The sequence below is a fragment of the Pan paniscus genome, chromosome 10, assembly GCF_029289425.2.
Source record: "Pan paniscus chromosome 10, NHGRI_mPanPan1-v2.0_pri, whole genome shotgun sequence".
Lineage (NCBI taxonomy): Eukaryota > Metazoa > Chordata > Mammalia > Primates > Hominidae > Pan > Pan paniscus.
In genome coordinates this window covers 126,424,839-126,443,283 of record NC_073259.2, presented here as the reverse complement: position 1 = coordinate 126,443,283, position 18,445 = coordinate 126,424,839, and the positions used below count along the sequence as shown (strand labels likewise).

The 18,445-nt window shown below is 42.7% G+C and overlaps 1 protein-coding gene across 5 annotated transcripts in view; it reads left to right on the top strand.

Moving 5' to 3' along the window:
• The first annotated feature begins 3,475 nt into the window (after positions 1-3,475).
• The window catches only part of TAOK3 (TAO kinase 3), a 223,663-nt gene continuing 208,693 nt past the window's right edge, over positions 3,476-18,445 (top strand). For 2 of the 5 annotated variants that reach the window (XM_003832408.4, XM_008957798.4), the window contains exon 1: positions 3,476-3,744. The gene's annotated coding sequence lies outside the window, so the exon portion shown is untranslated. Of the gene's footprint in view, positions 3,745-17,429; positions 17,449-18,445 lie in introns of those variants that run through there. The other 3 variants (XM_057299542.2, XM_063593708.1, XM_034934616.2) reach the window with 2 other exon arrangements.

Genomic DNA, 18,445 nt, shown 5'->3' with positions numbered 1-18,445 from the left:
TCCTCAACGTATAGTGGGGGAGGGGCGGAGCCAAGTTCGCTAGAGTCAGGCAAATCTACGGGCAGGCCCAGCAACGGTCAGGACCCCGAGGCTCTCAGGCGACTTCCGGAGACAGCCGCCAGGCGGCGCCTGGAGCTAGAACTAAAGCGGTGATCGTTAGCGACCTAGGGGCGGAGGGTTTGAAGGGCCCTTGGCAGGTGGAGGTGGTCTCTAATTTAAGCAGGGGAACGACGCGACCTGCCCCCTTATTAGGTCGGAAAACCTAGACGTCCAGAGTGTGCGTGATCATGCAGCCTGGCTCCTCCTGTGACTAGTTAGAGCTTTATTAAGAGCTAAAAGACAAGGATGCTGATATTCCATCCTGGGGACAGCAAAATAGTATTTTCCCAGCCCTTAGGAATCCTTTCTGTTTGTGTAAGGTTTATTCGGTAAGATGTTCCCCCGGTTTACAAATGAGAAAAGAGCTGTCGTTTGCCTAAAAAAAAATAGTAACGTCCAGTCTGATTTTTTAGACTCCGAGACCCAGGCCCTCCGCGGTACAGCTGCCTTGAATATTAATTTTTTAAAAGGTGCTTTTGCTTAATCCAACAGCTTGCTCTGAGCTCTCAACTGAAGAAGGGGAGAATTTGCCTACCGGAAGTTATTTGGCTAAGGCCCACGTGGAAGCTTAAAAAACAGGAGAGCTGAGTATCTGCAAGAATTAATTTGTGCGATTCCCTCTGAGTAGAAAAGGAACACAGTGTTATAAGTTTTGCTGAACGAATAGATTTAAGGTGTCCCTTTAGCTAAGAGCAATGTGGTCTAGTTGTGTGTAGCGAGAAAAAAGGGTAAGGTTTTTAATGGTTTGTCCAAAGTAGCCCCACTTTTATGTTCCACCCGAGTCTCCGTAGGAAACGCAACCAGTAGTGAAAATGAACAGATGTGAAAACCAGGGTGGAACCGAATATTCCCATTCTCAGACCTTTTGTGATTAAATTTATCTCTGAATTGTTCCCTATGGACTCTTCTAAAAATGAAACGTTATTCTCATCCCACTTATTTTGACATTTATTTACTACCTTGTTTTAATTAAAATCTTGGCTCTATTTGTAAGTGACTTTTTCTCCCAACAAAACTAAAGAATTTCCAGAATGGAATGCTAAGATGTCTTTCCAGGAGTTCCGAGATCTTCTGAAGCCCCTTCTAAATAAGAATCATTCTCAGATCGCACCGTAGGTCTGCCATCTATATTTAAACTAGGATTTCAGAACTGTCTCTTGTCCAAAAGATGAAGTCATTTTCTTTCTTTGTGCTGTTGGAGAACATCTAAATTACTTGCAATCAACTATATTGAGTAACTTGCGTTCCTGTCAGTAGCAGTAATCATAGTGCAGAAAAAGCAAAGATTTTAGAAATCAAGAGTTCATTGATACAATTAATTTTTAAGTTTATTTCGTTGCTAAATGGTTTCCTTTCAAGACGCTGAGATTTTTATCCTGCTTATGTTTTACTGCTATCTTCTTGACTGCAAACAGCATCTGTTAATGGTCATGCATTTCTTTTTTATATGTAATGAATAGACACAACTGAGCACTTGGGTTATGAAAACTTACCCCATTTTTTTCTGTCCAGATTGCCAGCTGCAGAACTAAAAAATGCTCTTTAGTGAAGGTGGACCTACTCAAAAAAATTCTCTTATGGCTTTAGTCTTACCCAACCTTTAGATTTATTTAATATGATTTTGGACAGTCGCTATACTCCTGTAAAAATCAAGTTCCCTCAAAACCAAGTTTTACCACCTTGAAATCTTTTTCTGTATCCCTTCTCAAAACGGTACTCAGCCACACCGCTCAGGAACTCGACTTGACTTGAAACGAAGCCCTGCCAGCCCCATTTCCACAACTTCTTTGCTTCCAGGCCTTCTCTGCCTACCCTAACACCCAAACTGAAACTTTAAAGGGGCACATCACTATTGGAATGGAGTGTGATTCTTTTTTTTTCTTTTTCTTTTTTTCTTTTTTTGAGACAGAGTTTTGCTCTTTCACCCAGACTGGAGTGAAGTGATGCGATCTCGACTCACTGCAACCTCCGCCTCCGGGTTCAAGCGATTCTCCTGCCTCAGCCTTTCGAGTAGCTGGGATTACAGGTGGGTGCCACCATGCCCGGCTAATTTTTGTATTTTTCGTACAGACGGGATTTCACCATGTTGGCCAGGCAGGTCTGGAACCCTTGACCTCAGGTGATGAATGGCGTATGATTCTTAAAACACTAGAAGAAACATGTATACTGTTTAGAACACAAACACATTTTGTCAGCTGGAGTTAAAAAGTTAACAATCGAGGGTTCTCTGAGAACTAAGGCCTGTATACATCTGACAAAACTTAGGATCAAAATGTGTTCCTGAAACGAAACAATTTCTTCATAAAATGCTAAATTCTAAAGTCCATAAACTTACTTTTGGGGTTAAGAGTAAGGAAAGCAGTTTTGTTTCCGGTGTTGATTTGATCAGCATATCCAGTTTCTCAAAAATAACACAAATGGGTCTTAGTAGCAGGATGCACTTTCACCCCTGGCAGGCACTATCCTTTAGCGTGGATCAAGAGGAGTCTCTGATTATCACATGTTAAACTTGGGTCAAAGCTCGTTATCCTTTGGCCACACGTTCACATAGAATCATTAAAACCTGTGGCCCTGGAAAAAGGTTATATTGAATAGGTTTGCTGAAACCTTGTTACGCTAACAAGGTAGGTAGGTTCCCCTACCACAGTCTTCCTACTGTCATAAAAACTTACAAACTGAAAATTTCTAAAGCTTTGCCCTTGCACCTATCAAAATGTGCCCCGCATTGAACGCTTAGTTGGGCAAAGTATGCACCTAGTACTGTATATAGATTTTTTTTCCCCCAACGGTATCAAACTGACGGCTGCTGAACTCAATTCAAGGAGAAGCAACTCCCTTGCAAGAGATTTTAAAAAGAAATGGTTTAAATCCAGGAAATTTTTACAAATCCTGGGCAAATAAATGCTATATTAGTTCATGGCAGAATTACTAAGAAAGCTGTGCAAGGTCTAGCGAGAGACTGGGGTCCTCCCCAAAGGCTCTAACATGGTGGTCCCTGGGAATCTCCCAAGAAAAGTAAAGGCGTGGGGAGAAGCGCCATGAACTTTGACCGGAGAGCAGCACAAACAAAACTGACCGCACCCCAGGCGGGCCCGTAGGTTACTAAAGTTGCAAGGTCTTCCGCGTCTGAGGAGACCCCGCCCTGCCCTGTCCCGCCCATCGACAACTCCGCCAATCCTCGGGTTCCATCGACCGCTCGGCTTCCCAGGCTCCATCAATCAAATACCTATATACGGCCCCGGCCCTGTGCCCCGCGATCAGGGAAGGTCAGTAGAGAGCCTATTGGAGCCGAGCTTGGGGCGTGGTCCGGGGCAGGGGGCGGGCCGACTGAGACGGTGGGGCGGGGCGTGCTCGGCGCAGTCCGGTGCGATTGGCCACCCCTGGCAGGAGCCGCACCTCGGACAGCAGCAGCGGCGGCGGCCGCGGGAGGGTCCTTGTGGCGCCGGGCGGCGGGGTCCTGCGTGGAGAGTGGGACGCAACGCCGAGACCGCGAGCAGAGGCTGCGCACAGCCGGATCCGGCACTCAGCGACCGGACCCAAGGATCCGCCGGGGAACAAGCCACAGGAGAGCGACTCAGGAACAAGTGTGGGAGAGGAAGCGGCGGCGGCGGCGCCGGGCCCGGGGGTGGTGACAGCAGGTCTGAGGTGAGAGCACCGGGGCGCGGGGCATGACAGTGGGAGCCGAGGCGGCGGGACCCCAGGCAGAGTGAGGGGAGTTGCAGGAGCGGGCTCGACAGTGCAGACTGTGGAGAGGAGACCCCGGGAGGGACCGGGACAGCGGGTGAGGAGAGGGGACTCCGAGAGGGACCGAGGCAGTGGCTCTGAGTGGAGAGGACTCCGAGAGGGTCCAAGACTGAAAGTCTGAGGGGAGGGGTCTCCAAGAGGGGCCGGGACAGTGCGCGTGAGAGGAAGGGACCCGGAGAGGGGCTGGGGTAGTGGGGTGAGGGGTGGGTGCCTCATGAGGCACTAGGATAGGGGGATGAGGGGAGGGGGTCCCCTGAAGGACCAGGTCCCAGAAAAGATCAGGGACAGCGGGGAGAGGGGAAGGGTCCCCGAGAGGGGCCGGCACTCAGAGTCTGAGAGATGGGGACCCCGAGAGGGGCTGGGACAGCACCCGGGGAGAGGAGACCCCGAGGTGAGGGGAGGGGACCCAGAGAGGATCCAGGACAGAGTAAAGAGAGGGGACCGGTCAGGGGATGTGAAGACAGGGGATCCCCAGAGGGCTTAGAACAGAGTGTGAGAAGACCCCAGGAAGGGCCAAGACAGTGGGAGAAGAGGAGGGGTCCCGGAAGGGGGCTGGGCTGAGACAGCGGAGCTGAGAGCAGGACACCTAGAGAGAGGCCGGGACAGCGGGTGGGAGCAGGGTGACCCCGAGAGGGGCCAGGACAGCGGGGTGAGAGGAGGGGACCCCCAGAGGGCTCGGGACAGCGCATGCGAGCGTGGGACTCCGAGAGGGGCTTTGAGCGTCGGGTGCAGGCGCGGACCCTGAGGGAGGAGCGGTGCTCCATGGGTGCGGGTCGAGCCCCCAGTCACATAGCGGGGGCCCGGCGTGAGCAGCGAGGGAGCGGGCGGGGGGTCGCGCCCGCTGAGTTGCGGGAGCCCCCCCAAGAACGGCTGCGGCGGGGAGCCTGGGTCGCAGTCGCGGCGTCGGGCAAATAGGAACCGGCTGCAGCGCAGACGAGTGGAGCGGGGAGGTGCTCCCAGGGTCTGGCATCAGCGACCTCCCTGAGGGTGGAGTGTGAGCCCCCAGGACTCCGGGGGGACTCCGGAGCCGGATTATGTAATGAAACATCTCCGAAGTGAAACGCATGGGCTGGAGGAGCTGGAGGGGCTGGTGGGGCTGGCTGCAGGACAAAGATCTTGGAATGATCAAGAGACCTGCGCGGCCTGACCTCTTCTCACTGGCCCGCTGGCTTCGCATTCGTTCCTTAGAGTCTGATGTGGATGTCTTGAAAGCGAGGGGCTTCCTGATCTTAATGAAAAGGTCAGGTGAAAAGTTGGAAGGGGCTTCTTCAAACCTCCCCCACTTCCCCCTCCACAAGAAGTTGAAAGGGACAGGGATCCTTTTGGAGATCCGTGTTTTAGATAATAAGAATATTTCTTTGATAGACCCTTGTGTTTTCCTGGACTACTGGTTTTTCATTTTAGCTCAAGGAGCTAAGAAACTTTTTTAGATTTGGCAGCATATCAGTATCAATGTTTACAATGCACATTTAAAGGAACTATACTAGGTTTGGAATCTGGACTGTTTAACTTTGATCTGTTGGAGATAGTTGGAAGGTCAAACTAAATTTTCAAAAGAGGTTTTGGAGTCGCATAACTAAGAGCTCTTTCCAATTAGATTTCTTATCCTAAAAGCTGCCAGGATTGAGCTTTAGGCGTAATTCCAGGACAAGCTAAGGAGAGAGATAAACCTATTTAAACCAGACACTGTGTGTCCTGGTGGGAGGCAAGTGTGTCTATTAAAAGGTTGAAACAAATAGTGGGAAGCAATAGGGGGTGGGAGTTGGGGGACAGCCTCCTACTCTGAGGGATGTGAAAATTAAACTAATGATGAGGCTAGTCGTTCACAGTACTTAGGATATGTTAATACTGCCCTACCTACTTTTCAAACTCGAATGCACATGCTTTGTTATGGTTGTACCCAGCAGTTTTGCATTTGAATTTTTAAAACCTCCTTTTCAATGTTTATAGGTTGTATCTCCTCACCTCTTGGACTGGTTTCTTTTTTTATAGAAGCAGACATCGAAAATGATGGTTTTAGGAAAATAGTGAGGAATGTAATTACTATGTAATGTCGGTTATTTAGATATCGCCTTTGTTTCAGGTTTAGAATGTGTTTTATTAGAAGTCTTTTGCCAGTGTTCAATATAGGCAGTTTCAACTAAGAGGAATAAAGGGATGTTGTATTATTTCCTAAATATATAATGTAGATGCCTTACATATAACTGCTATGTAAATCCAAGACAAAAATTACTGAAGTTATTTTTATCAGGGTAATAACAAGTAGAGGAGAAGCACTGTTTAGGGATTTTATTTGACATTACCTGATACAGAGCAGTTCTTCTATGGCTTCAGAGAGTGTGCAGCTTGATGTGGTTATGAAAATTACACTAACATGGCCAGGCGCGGTGGCTCACACCTGTAATCCTAGCACTTTGGGAGGCCGAGGCAGGCGGATCACAAGGTCAGGAGATGGAGACCATCCTGGCCAACATGATGAAACCCCGTCTCTACTAGAATACAAAAAATTAGATGGCCGTGGTGGTGTGTGCCTGTAGGGCCAGCTACTCAGGAGGCTGAGGCAGAGGAATCGCTTGAACCCAGGAGTCAGAGGTTGCAGTGAGCCAAGATCGCGCCACTGCACTCCAGCCTGGCGACAGAGCAAGACTCCGTCTCAAAAAGAAAAAAAATTCCGCTAACTAGAAGTCCTCTCCTGAGACATAGAAATTATACAGATGAGAGAAACAACAACAGCAAATACAGATTTAAAATATAAGACACTATATTTAAGATGTATTGAGTGTATTTTTTTACATTAAATTTATTTTTCCAGAATGCTAGATCGAATTCAAGTAAAAATAAGGTCAGTTAACTCAAAAGGGTATTTAGAACAGGCATATATTCATTTTGCAATGCATATAATGTATGAAATGGCCTGTGGAAGGATTGAGAATCTCAATATCAATAATTCTACAAAGTAATAGAAATATTTGAGCAGATATGCTTTCACCATATTTGTTAGCTCATTTCTGACTGGTACAAATGGTCGTTTCTTAAGACAAAACATTAAATTTATTTCCTTGTAAGAAAAGAAAGTGCTCTGATACTCCCCTAAGTGATTACTAAAGCAGTCATTTCAACCACATTATATTATGGTATTGATCCAGAGACGTTAAAGAGAGATTCTTTGCAGTAGAATTTGTAGTGATAGTAAAGGCCTATAATAACTTCATTCCCTGGGGGGTTAGGAGACTAGGGATTCTGTGAAAATTTTTTTCATTTGTTTCAAAAAACTAAAACTATACTACGAGAAGCTATAAATATATGAAATCATTGTACCTTGACTTGCTTATTTATTTATTTAATTTATTTGAGACAGGGTGTATGTAGCTCTGTCACCCAGGTTGGAGTGCAGTGGCGGGATATTCTCTCACTGCAGCCTCTGCCTCCCAAGATCAAGCGATCCTCTTGCCTCAGCCTCCTGAGTAGCTGGGACCACAGGCAAATACCATCACGCCTGGCTTTTTCTTCTTCTTCTTTTTTTTTTTTTCTTCCATTTTTAGTAGAGATGGGGTTTCACAACATTGCCCAGGCTGGTCTCAATCTCCTGAGCTCAAGTGATCCATCCGCCTCCACCTGCCAAAGTGCTGGGATTACAGGCATAAACCCACTATCCTCGGCCCTTTTGTTTATTTAAACTTTTTATTTTCTTTTTTTTTCATTTTACTTTTATTTTTATTTTTTTTGTTTGAGACAGAGTCTCGCTCTGTCGCCCAGGCTGGAGTGCAGGGGCACGATTTCGGCTCACTGCAACCTCCGCCTCCCTGGTTCCAGCGATTCTCCTGCCTCAGCCTCCCGGGTAGCTGGGATTACAGGCGTGCGCCACCACACCCCGGCTAATGTTTGTATTTTTATTAGAAGCGGTTTTTCACCATGGTGGCTAGGCTGATCTAGAACCCCTGACCTCAAATGATCCACCCACCTCAGCTTCTCTAAGTGCTGGGATTACAGGCGTGAGCCACCAAGCCCGGCCTATTTTCTGTTAAAAAAATAACCAGGCCGGGCGCGGTGGCTCACGCCTGTAATCCCAGCACTTTGGGAGGCCAAGGCGGGTGAATCACCTGAAGTCAGGAATTCGAGACCAGCCTAACCAACGTGGTGAAAACCCGTCTCTACTAAAAATACAAACATTAGCCGGGGCGTGGTGGCAGGCGCCTGTAATTCCAGCTACCCGGGAGGCTGAGGCAGGAGAATCGCTCGAATCCGGGAGGCGGAGCTTGCAGTGATCCGAAATAGCGCCGTCGCACTCCAGCCTGGGCGACAGAGCGAGACTCCGTCTCAAAAAATAATAATAATAACCAAAAGACGTTAAGATGGAGCCTTACAGTTCCGTATGAAGGCTTACAGCAACCACACATTGCAAGGTCTTGTTGGTTCTCAAACTGTTTTCAGTCTTTGTTTAGCAGGATGCAAATACTTCCCAGTATATACAATAACACATTTTACACTTTCTATACTACTGGAGTCGTATACAGGCAAACTATTGTAATCTTAGAGACTACCTTGATATCTAATTTGGTGTAATGTTTAAGCCAACCTGAATAAACATTTTCATTGCCGGCCAGTATTCATATTTGTTGATATCAGTAGCATAGGGGAATAGATGAAAACTGTTGGTACTTTTTTAAAAAATAGAGTCTTAATTAAGTGCCCCTTTTTTTAAAATAATTTTTTCCCTAGTTTTCATTTCTTCCCTCGCTCTCCCCACCCCCCGCCAAAAAAAAAACAGAAGGGAGAGAGGGAGGGAGGATTTTGTGACTCTCCGAAAAAAGACGACTTTTCAGTAATGTATAGTTTTTGAATTCATAGTTTTAAGTTGTAGGATATTATAAGATTGCATATCAGCATAGGGAATTTAATTTGTGACAATTTAGCTTTATCACCCATTTAATTGGTTGCTTTATTATTTGTAAGCTATATTAAAAGTTTTTTTTACTGTCTCTTAGGCTCAGCTAAGTAAAAGAAACATAAGTGATATTTATCTATACACCTATAATTATAGATTAGTTATGTTGAATTTATGGGCCAAAATGTGATCTCCCTCATTTCCAAGCTACAAGCACCAAATTTAAAAAAACAAACAAACAAACAAAAAAAAAAACTATTTCAAATTTAAGTAATAACTGATAGAATTAAATTGATAAATTTTGTTCCAGACATGCGTTATTAAAGTTACCTGCTTTATAAATCAACTTAATATATTTTTTTCCTGTCTGAATTGAGATTTGTTAGGGATATTGAATTATATTTAAAATCTTTCTAAGTTATTTCTACTTTGCAAGTTAAAGGGCTAATTCCCTGGCAACAGAATGACTTAGGGGCCAATTTCTTTATTTGTTATCAGAGATTAGTCTCCTAACCATTTGTCAGCTGTCTCACAAATAAACATTTTTAATCCCTAGAGTGTGTGAGAAAAGGAAGATGGCCTGGAATAAACATTTTTTTTGTTGTTTTCGAGACAGCCTCACTCTGTCGCCCAGGCTAGACTTCAGTGGCGCCATCTCGGCTTACTGCAACCTCCACCTCTCTCATAGCTGGAATTACAGGCACCCACCACGTCACCCAGCTAATTTTGGTAATTTTAGTAGAGACGGGGTTTCACCATGTTGGTGAGGCTGGTCTTGAACTGCTGGCCTCAAGTGATCCGCCCACCTCAGCCTCCCAGAGTGCTGGGACTACAAGCGTGAGCCACCATGCCTGGCCTGGAGTAAACATTTTATACCTAGAAAAACCTAGTTCCATTAAACAAAGAGGTGTGGTCCACGTGACTTTAACTCCTAGCAGTAGGAATTTACATGCTGGAGTCTAGTGTTCTGGGCCCTTTCACTTCACCTCTGGCCTCAGTGAAATGATGGGTAGTGAAATCAACCTCACATTATATACTTTATATTAATATTGTAGTCAGTTATCAAAGTACTTATTGAAGGGATCAATTTTACTTTTTGAGTGTCAATAAGAGAACCTTTTATTTCCACTCAAACAGGGACTCTGTGCAGTATATATTTAATTTTATGTGTTTCACTTTCTAATGATATTGGCTTATGTCCATGGCAATCAAGGCTATGACAATTCAAATGTGTTTTATTTACCCATTACAATAGATGGCACTAATCAAGACAGAATGCTTTCTTAAATACATTAATAACTTAATTAGTCTTGGCAGCAGACACACTAAACAGAATCATAGTTCATAGCCAATTTTCTTTATTTTTTATTTTTTATTTATTTATTTTTTGAGATTGAGTCTCGCTCTTTCACTCAGGCTGGAGTGCAGTGGTGCCATCTTGGCTAACTGTAACCTCCACTTCCTAGGTTCAAGCAATTCTCCTGCCTCAGCCTCCAGAGTAGCTGGGATTACAGGCGCCAACCACCACGCCCGGCTAATTTTTGTATTTTTAGTAGAGACGGGGTTTCGCCATATTGACTAGGCTGGTCTCGAACTCCTGACCTCAGGTGATCGCCTGCTTCAGCCTCCCAAAGTGCTGGGATTACAGGTGTGAGCCACTGTGCCCAACCCATGGCCAATTTTCTATTCTGTTCTGAACATTAGCTTTTAGTTTCAGGGTGTGTATGTGTAAATACACAAATACTTTCAAACCGTATACATACAGTTTTTAAATGACCTAGGTCAAGATTTAATAGCAGAGATTTAAATTTATAGTAATATGCCTCCATCATCTCTTGGCAAAATTCTCTTCTGTTGTTTTATAGCAGTTTCCTGTTAACACGTGTTATTTACTAGCTTGTGAGGACAGAGATGGGTTTTATTCATCTTTGCATCCTCCGTGGTAAGTATAGTATGAAGCACAGAGTATGAAGATGCTCAGTAAATGGAAATTGAGTGAATTAATGAATGATCAGCAAACTAGTAGATTATATTTATGTCCACAGTTTGTTTCTTACCCTCATTGAGTGCTTTTTAAAATACATATATCTAAAAGGTACTAAAGAGACAATGGGCACACCTGTAATCCCAGCACTTTGGGAGGCTAATGAGGGAGGAGGGAGGATTTCTTGAGCCCAGGAGTTCAAGACCAGGCTGGGCAACACAGTGAAACACCGCCCCCGCCCCCGCCCATTTCTACAAAAAATACAAAAATTAGCTGGGCATGGTTTTGCACGCCTCTAATCCCAGCTCCTCAGGAGGCTAAAGTGGGAGGATCACTTGAACCTGGGAGATGGAGGTTGCATGAGCAATGATCATGCCACTGCATTCCAGCCCGGCTGATAGAGCAAGACCCTGTCTAAAAATAAAAAAATTAAAAAAGAGAGAGAGATACTGATTTCTTTGGAATGTAAGAATAAATGTTAGCATTATTCATCTGCTACATAAAAAACAGCAAGATACAGTGGAAGGAGAGAGGGCCTTAGACTGGGAAAGATCTAGGCACCTATTTTGGCCCCTTTACTATGTCTGCTGCCTGACCCTGGGCAGTTACTGAAGTCTTGATTAAAGCTCTCAGTTCTCTCAACTGTAAAATAAGAATCCATACCTCTTGGGATCTGTGAAAGGAATAAGTGAAGTGATTTTTTTAAAGTGCCAAGCACAGTGACACATAGGAAGTGCTTAATGGTAGCTGTTTATTATGTTTTTGAAATAGAGTTTTGCTCTGTCACCCAGGCTGGAGTGCAGTGGTGCGATCTTGGCTCACTGCAGCATCCGCCTCCCAGATTCAAGCAATTCTCCTGCCTCAGCCTCTGGAGTAGCTGCGATTACAGGCACCCGCCACCATGCCTGGCTAATTTTTGTATTTTTAGTAGGGGGATTTCACCGTGTTGGCCAGGCTGGTCTCAAACTTCTGGGCTAAAGCAATCCTCCTGCCTTGGCCTCTCGAAGTGCTGGGATTACAGGCATGAGCCACTGTGCCTGGCCTCTTTATTATTTTAATCACTTGAAACAATTTCATATTGTGTGTGTGTTCTACTCCTAGTATCTAATCATTTGCTGAATCTCATAGCTGGCTCCTGACTTTTTCCAAAAAGAATAATTAATAGATTCATACATAGGGAAATTGAAACTCAGAGAGGTTAAATGACTTCCAAAGGTCACAGAGACCATGGTAAACCAGACCGCTATGACCTAGATCTGGTTTTTCAACTCAGAACATCTTCCACTTTATACCTCTCAGTGGTCAAAGGATCTTATGAGGGCCTTAATAAGGCGCAAGGGAAGGACAGCCGTGACAATTTTCCAGTCTCCTTTTCGTTTTCATTCTTCCTAGATACACTGTTACTCTTTTATTCTCCCTAAAGTACGGCTCTGATTTTGACACTCACATGTTCAAAACCTTTAGTAATTCCCCATGACCTACCAAACTCAGTACAGATTTATAAACCTGTTTTATTTGTTTGTTTGTTTGTTTGTTTTTTGAGACGGAGTTTTGCTCTTGTTGCCCAGGCTGGAGTGCAATGGCGCCATCTCCACTCACTGCAACCTCTGCCTCCCGGGTTCAAGCAATTCTGCCTCAGCCTCCCGAGTAACTGGGATTACAGGCGTAACTGGGATTACAGGCATGCGTCACCACACCCAGCTAATTTTGTATTTTTAGTAGAGACAAGGTTTCTCCGTGTTGGTCAGGCTGGTCTCAAACTCCCAAACTCAGGTGATCCGCCCACCTCAGCCTCCCAAAGTGTTGGGATTACAGGCATGAGCCACCGCGCCCGGGCTATAAACCTGTTTTTAGGCTCCTATCAGCCTGTTTGTGTGTGTCTGTCTGTCTGACACACACACACACACACACACACTGCCTTGACCAGACTGGTCTTCTTACTAGCCAAGCGCTTAGTGATGTGCCCCATTCAGGATTTTGTTCCATTTCTTTTACGTAGTATGCCTTCTGTTCCTCATTTTCCAGAACTACCTCTAATGCCATCTTTCATGAGTCCTTCTCTGATTATCCTCCTTGCTACTCTCTGCTTTGAATTCCCTAAGTACTTGATTTGTACTTTTTCTTATTACATAATACTCTCTAATATTACATTGTAGGATTTGTACTTATCCTTCTTAGATATCCATATTCTTAATTTTAAAAGGACAGTGTCTTATACATCTAACCTAGTGTCTTGCAACTAGTATCTTAATTGTCAAATTGTATGGAAATTTAAATACTTTAGGTTCAAAATAATATTTAAATATAATTATACATACAATTCTGTGTGCAATTGTAAGATATAATTATTGCTGCTGGTGAAGATAATGTGCATTCCTAAGAGAAGAATTCACTTGTGACCCTGACAGTTGGTAAATCTGATGCCAGTGGTAGCAAGTATATGGATACTTGTATGTTCGTTTTTAACATTGATAATATTCTCTAAAGTGGCCTTTGACTCAGTGTTTCATATTTGTTATTTTATTTCCTTAAGTGGTATTTTTATCAGATTGGTATTTGGAAGTTTGTTTTCCTGTCTCTTTCTTTCTTTTTTTTTTTTTTTTTTTTTTTTTTTTTTTTTGATACGGAGTCTTTCTCTGTTGCCCAGGCTGGAGTGCAGTGGTGCAATCCTGGCTCACTGCCACCTCCGCCTCCCAGGTTCAAGCAATTCTCCTGCCTCAGCCTCCCAAGTAGCTGGGATTACAGGCGCATGCCACTACACCCAGCTAGTGTTTTGTATTTTTAGTAGAGACGGGGTTTTGCCATGTTGGGCAGGCTGGTCTCGAACTCCTGACCTCAGGCGATCCATCCACCTTGGCCTTCCAAAGTTCTGGGATTACAGATGTGAGCCGCTGCACACCTGGCCTGTTTTCCTTTGTCTAGCTATTAGCAACAATTGAAATAAGATTGTCATTTTCAACAGAAGGTGGATGTTCACTTGAGTCAGAGGTAGAGCCTGGGAGAGGGAGGCTTAGCACTCTGGTCTTCCAAAGCAATTTTTCTTACTGTGTGATCTAGGCAATTTGCGACTGTGAACAAATAAACTTATTGTTCCATCTTTCCTACCGTATCCTTCTCCATAGCACTTACCACCTCACATGCTGAATTTCTTGCTTGTTTGTCTTATATTCCTACGTGCAAACTTGTCCAACCCATAGCCCGCAGGCTGCATGTACCCCAGGATGGCTTTGAATGGGGCACAACACAAATTTGTAAACTTTCTTAAAACATTATGAGATTTATGTGAGATTTATGCATGGACCTTCTTTTTTTTTTTTAGCCCATCAGCTATTGTTAGTGTTGGTGTATTTTATGTGTGGCCCAAGACAATTCTTCGTCTTTCATTGTGGCCCAGGGAAGCCAAAAGATTGGACACCCCTAAATTTTAGGGTCTATGAAAGCAAAGATTTTTGTTTTATTAATTGCTGTATCTCCAACTCATAGAACAGTGCCTAGCAGTTAGTAGTTGCACAATAAATATTTCTTGACTGACTAAATAGAGAAATTTGACTTTGAGAGTTCCTCCAATTTGTTGGCTAAAAAGGTTTCATTATTTTAAAAATAAGGAAGTCTCCAGACTGCTTTCCACAGTGGCTGGACTAATTTACATTCGCACCATCAGTGTATAAGCAGTCCCTTTTCTCTGAAGCCTCACCAGCATGTTTTTTATTATTATTATTATTATTTTTATTAATAGTTTGACTATGCTCACTACCTGGGTGATGGGATCCATACCCCAAACCTCAACATCATGCAATATTCCCATGTAACAAACCTGTGCATGTACCCCCGTATCTAAAATAAAAGTTGAAATTTAAAAAATAATAAGGAAATAAAATCCTAGCCAGGTGTAGTGGCTCACACCTGTAATCCCACCACTTTGGGAGGCTGAGGCAGGTGGATCACTTGAGGTCAGGAGTTCAAGACCAGCCTGGCCAACATGGTGAAACCCCCGTCTCTACTAAAAATACAAAAATTAGCTGGATGTGGTGGTGCATGCCTGTAATCCCAGCTACTTGGAGGCTGAGGCATGAGAATCGCTTGAACCCAGGGGGCAGAGGTTGCGGTGATCCAAGATCGTGCCACTGCACTCCAGCCTGGGTGACAGAGTGAGACTCCATCTCAAAAAAAAAAAAAAAAAAGAAAAAAAAAGAAAAAAAAAATCCTAAGGAAGTAAATGATAGTTTGGAAGAGTAGTATTCATCTGCAAATTCTACTCTCGGGGTTTTACATTTTTCTTGGAGCAGCCTTGAATTTACTATATTTTTATTTCATTGAATGCAAATGAAAGCTATTCCTACTACCACACCATACATCCAAGATGGCTGTATCTCATTCTGGCTAAAACCTAAGAAAACTCTGTTCACTGTAACGAAGTCTAGTGGAAGCTTGATGACATGGCTTTTAGGCATTAAAGTCTAATAAGACCAAAATAATAATAAAATTCAGTACGGGGGCATTATCCCTTGAGAAAAAATTTCATTTGTTTTGCTTCGATGCTGATATTGACCCTGAAAATTGGTCAAATCAAGCTTCTGATGTTAATTTAGGGTTGTTATCAGCTTTCTGCATGTACAAGTAATTGGGTTTGAAATGTGTTTTAAGCCTGAATTAAAATAACTTAGTCACTGATGACTCATAGTGAGAAGTTTTTCCTTTTCCCTGCTGGAACATATGCCTTTACCTCCAACATGGCCTTTTAAAAACAATTAAAACATAAAGAACACTACTTTTGTGTGACAGTTTCTGGAAAAGTTCTGTTTAGGTTTAAAGTGGTGACCACTTATTACAATGCTTCTTAGTAACTACACTAACTACAATTGAGTTTCCAAATTTCCATACAAATTTCTTAATCTCTGCCTTTATGGAAGTTTCCTCATTATATATGAAATGCTCAAAAGTCCACTAAATAGTATATGAATGACCACAGGGACTTTATTTTGTTCATTATTGTATTCCTAGTGCCTAGAATAGTGCCCTGCACATAGAAGCCAATTAGTAAGCATTTGTTGAATGAAATCACATACTTTTTTTTTTTTTTTGAGACGGAGTCTCGCTGTGTCGCCCAGGCTGGAGTCCAGTGGCGCGATCTTGGCTCACTGCAAGCTCCGCCTCCCTGGTTCACGCCATTCTCCTGCCTCAGCCTCCCAAGTAGCTGGAACTGCAGGTGCCCGCCACCACGCCCGGCTAATTTTTTTGTATTTTTAGTAGAGATGAGGTTTCACCATGTTAACCAGGATGGTCTCGATCTCCTGACCTCGTGATCTGCCTGCCTCAGCCTCCCAAAGTGCTGGGATTACAGGCGTGAGCCACCGTGCCCAGCCATATTTTTTTTTTTTTTTTTTTCTTTTGAGACAGAGTCTCACTCTGTCGCCCAGGCTGGAGTGCAGTGGTACAGTCTTGGCTCACTGAAGCCTCCGCCTCCTGGGTTCAAGTGATTCTCCTGCCTCAGCCTCCCGAGTACCTGGGATTACGGCCTCCTGCCACCACGCCCAGCCATTTTTGTATTTTTAGTAGAGACTGGGTTTCACCATGTTGGCCAGGCCGGTGTTGAACCCCTAACCTCAGGTGATCCGCCTGCCTCGGCCTCCCAAAGTGCTGGGATTACAGGTGTGAGCCACCACGCCTGACCACATACATTCTTAATAATCGTGCATCTTAGAAAAATAATGAAAGTATTGAAATAAACTTTCTCCAGCTTTTTTGAATTAGGTAATCATCAGTTCACAATCATCCTAGTTTGGGTGTTTCTCGGTATTAGCCCAAGGTAGTTCTGTTCGAATAGTTCCTAGCATTGCTTGTGCCAATCTTAAATCTCCTTTAGTGGATCTCTTACAAAAGGAAGGGTGAATTGCCACCACCCATAGGCACTTGCACCTGTGGGAACCAATGGGCGTTGTAACAGGAAATACTTCAGCTTGCAATACTGATAGTAATGTGTGGCACCCAGATCACGCTGTTTTTATCTGCAGTTCCTTTTTAGTATTGTACAAAGTTTCTTAAAGATTTTTAAATACATAAGTTTAAAAGAGAATTAACTTTCAATTTGCAAATTAAAATGAGAATAGTTGCCTTTTCTTCATTATCAAGAGATGGTGAGTTGTCCTCCTGTAAGTAAATTGGTTCTTTTCTTTCTAATATTGTGTTCCATGAAACCTTACTCTAGTATGCAGGGAGAGTGGAGAGTGCCTAAGTGTAAAATAATTAAAACTTAAGCTGATATAATTATCAATAATAGTAACCAGTTCAGATATCTACTTGATACCATAACGGTGAGCATTGATAGACTTTCATAGATTTTTATATAAGATTAGCTTGAGCAAGTTTTCCTCTTTTGTAGGTACTGGGGGGAAAATTCTGGAAAAATTTTTAGAGAGTTCTTTCTAAAATGTCGAAATGCAAAGCTGTATAAATTGCTGTTGACGTTAGCTGTCTGACCAGGAAGTACTCTCTTTAAGCCTCACTTAAAAAACTAAGTGTCTGTAATAACTTCCTTTCTCGGGATGAAGGTGCTGATAGCCTGGGGTGTTCTTATAACTTAAGTTCAGTTTTTTCTTTCCTGTGAGGAAGAGGCAGTTTTTTAAATGAAGCCATCTCTGGGGAAATCGTATTGATTGTTGTAGCTAAATACGGAATTTTTTAAGTCTTTAGTATGTTGAACTGGAAATATAGGACATGCATTTGAGATCTACTGTGAGTAAGTGTCATTGGTATTTTATTTTACATTTAATGTTTATTATAAATATGGTTTGTGTCTAAACACTGTTAAAAAAAATGAGTAAACTCTGTTGAATTTCATGTGAAATATTTATGGCCTTAGCTCAAAGTCCAGCTGAGAGTAATCAACCTCAAAAGTCATTGGATTCATGTGCTCTATTTAATTTAATTTGTAGTTTGATATTCCACAAACAAAAGTGGCAATTTTTCAAAAAAATTTAATTTTTTTCTTTCTCCTGAATAACTAAGGTAAATGCTGAGCATGAAATACAATACCAAAATTTTGTCGGAAGAGTCTTTTAAATAAAAAACTTGAAATATACTGAAGGTCATCTTAAATGGATGCAGTTTATGCTAATGGATGATATTATTACTTTAAAACAATATTTCACAATCAAGCTACTCCAAGTGGCACACTATTCATCCTAGAGATCTTTAAAAGTAACAAGCCTGCCTCCTATTTTTCTTCATTCACAGAAAGGGAAAATAGTATAGAAAGCAGAGCTGTTTCTTGAATGTAATACCAAATTTAGAGACAGAAAAGTCAGAGGGTTTGGTCACATTTATTTTGTTTTGTAACTTTTTAAATCAATTTAATACATAGAGTTAGCTACTTATTAAAGTATAAAAATAAAACATGTTGGCCATTAGGTTATTAACAATTTATGTGACTACTATATAGTCCATAAAATGAATTTAGTTAAAGTAGGAAAACAGATACTTTTTTTTTGACATGTCATCATTTGTATGTTAAAAAGTTAATGCAAAATATGTTATAAATCAGGAAAGCTACCTTAATAATTTCTTTACCAACTTCACTAGTCTCTTGGAATGAGGTTTAAATAAAATGCATAGGCTAACATGTGACTGTCATATCCAAACTCATAATACTGTGCAGGTTAAATGTGTAAATTAAGTCTTATAATTATGCATAGGATGTTTTCATTTAAGAAGCATTGCAGTGGATATTACTAATG